Genomic DNA, 2,512 nt, shown 5'->3' on the forward strand with positions numbered 1-2,512 from the left:
CTCCTCTCCGCTCCCGCGCCCGGACAGTCCTCTGCGAGGAGGGCGCAGCCCCGTGTGGCTGGGACCCCGGGGGGCTCTGGGCCGACACCGGGCGCCCCGGCACACATCACCGGGGGAGCTCGGGGCCGAAGCTCCGGTCACTGCAGGACACTCCCTGGGGCTTAGGGTGCACCTCTTACGTAATTCTTTCTTTTCTTTCTTTTTTTTTTTTAACTAAAATGATGGTTTTTAATGGGAACCAGAGGTACAGTTATAATGGCATAGTCCGACCCAAAAAACCCGTGGGTGATCAGGAGTTGGAAGGTTACAAAATAATGAGGGGAACACTGGGTACGAGAAGGAGGCTGCTGCAGAACGTCAGGCGCCGAGCTCATACGGCCGCTCCCTGCGACCCTGTCTGTGCTCACCCCTGGAGTCCATCTTGCCAGGGCCAAAGCCACCTCTGTCCCCACCACCCCGGCCCCCTCGGAAGCCCCCACGGTCCCCGCCTCGGCCTCGGAAGCCGCCCCGATCATAGCCTCCCCTTCCACCACGACGATCATCTCCGTAGTTACCCCCCATATGAGAGCCTCCTGGCCCCCTCCTGGGCCATCTGGTTGCATCCGTTCCTCCAGGAGAAGCTCAGGTTCTCACATATAGGATTTGGACCCTTCCAGTCACCAGCTCACTGCTGGCCGCCGCCGCCACCACCTCCGGAGCCTCCACGGCCCATAGGTCCTCCTCGCCCTCGGCCTCCACGACCATTGCCACCGCCCCGACTGAGGTCTGCTCGCCGAGTAGCAAACGAGACCTTGATAGGATTCCCAGCGAATTCTTCACCATCAAACCAGTGAACAGCCGCTTTAGCAGATGGTGGGTCAGCAAACGACACTGTTGCCCGTTTCCCTGTCTGTGTACAGATTAATCATGCGCTGTCCTGTCTTCCTATTTGTCTTAATAATACCCGTCTGCTTGACGTAATCAGCCACAGACTCAGCTGTAACATTTTCGCCCAAGCCCTGCGCGAAGATGGTGGTGTTGTCTGAGTTATCCTGCTCGGAGTCATGACGTGATCCTTGGTCCCGAGGGCCACCAAATTTATTGAAGCCACCACGGTCACTTCCGCCCATGCCGCCTCTGCCTCCACGGCCACCTCCACGACCTCTGGGTTCATAGCCACCGCTGCTACGGTTGTAACCACCGCCACCGCCCCGGCCGCGGCCCCACGGTCCTGCTGGCCTCCCCCGTAGCCACCGCTGCCGCCACTCATGGAGGACTGATCCTGGCCGTAGTCACCTCCACCACCCCCTCCGCCACCACCTCCACTGCTACTGCTGTACTGGTTCTGCTGTCCATAGCCTTGAGGGGGATTATAGGAGCTTTGCTGCTGTCCACGATCGCCAGGCTGCTGGCCGTAGCCCCCACTCTGGGGCTGCCCGTAGCCGCTGCTCTGGGAACCGCTCCCATAACTTCCCGAGGTGCTGCTAGGAGCCGGCTGCTGGCCATAGCCAGGATAAGAGGGCTGTTGCCCACAAGATGGCTGAGAACTCTGGCTACTGCCATAGCCGCCAGGTGCGCCGTACCCCTGGGGAGCTGACTGAGCGCCAGAGCTGTCTGGTCTGTCCGTAAGAAGAGCCATAGCTGCTCTGGCCAGAGCCTGAAGTGTCTGACCGGCCGTAGCCTCTGTGACTCTGCTGTCCATAGGGCTGATTGCTCTGCCCAGCTGCGTGGGGTAGGCCCCATAGCTTTGGGCTGCTGTTGGGTACAGTCGCTTGAGGCCATGTCCGCGCGCGCGGGCCGACAAGCAAGATTCCACCACCACAGAGCACCGACGCCTCGAGGACAGAGCCCTCTTACGTAATTCTTCCTGCAAAATGCAGGCTTGTTGAATTAGGTCCCTCCAAAATAGACATCGAAGTCCGAACCCCCGGCCCCTGTGCATGGGCCTCATGTGGAAATAGGGTCTTTGCAGATGGGAGTAAGTCGGGCCAGGTCATCGCAGTGGGTCCTCACCGGCTGACTCGTGTCCCTACGAGACCACGTGAGGACCCAGAGACCACAAAGGGGGAGACACGTGAAGCCGGAGGCAAAGGTCCCCTCCAGAACCAGCAAGCACGTTCCAGGCAGGTCTGTGGGACCCTCCGAGGTGGGACCCGATTTTGCCCCAATTGTCCACTCAAGGGCTTACAAGGTGCCTGCAGCCACATCTGGCCCCAATCCAGCCCCAATCTGGTTTGTGAACCACCTACCCTTTATTTGTAAAGGGTTTTATATTTTTAGACACACACACACACACACGCACACACGCACCACAGATGGGTAAACTGAGGCACAGAGCGGGCTGTGCCTCAGCTGGCTCTAGGTCACAGGCCAGGGAGACTCAGCAGTGAGAAGCCAGTGTTTGGGGCCGGGGGGTGGGGCAGTCCATGAGCAGAGGGGCCGCCGGTCCCTCGCTGCACACACCTGCCCACGCTCCTGCCCAGCGCAGTGGACTCACAGGGGCATGAGCTCAGCCACCCCAGGTCCTTGCCTA

The 2,512-nt window shown here is 60.2% G+C and overlaps 1 pseudogene; it reads right to left on the minus strand.

Moving 5' to 3' along the window:
* Positions 1-209: 209 nt before the first annotated feature.
* LOC122913729 lies at positions 210-1,761 on the minus strand (annotated as a pseudogene).
* Positions 1,762-2,512: the final 751 nt, after the last annotated feature.

This window comes from Neovison vison, chromosome 7 (assembly GCF_020171115.1).
Source record: "Neovison vison isolate M4711 chromosome 7, ASM_NN_V1, whole genome shotgun sequence".
Taxonomy (NCBI): Eukaryota; Metazoa; Chordata; class Mammalia; order Carnivora; family Mustelidae; genus Neogale; species Neogale vison.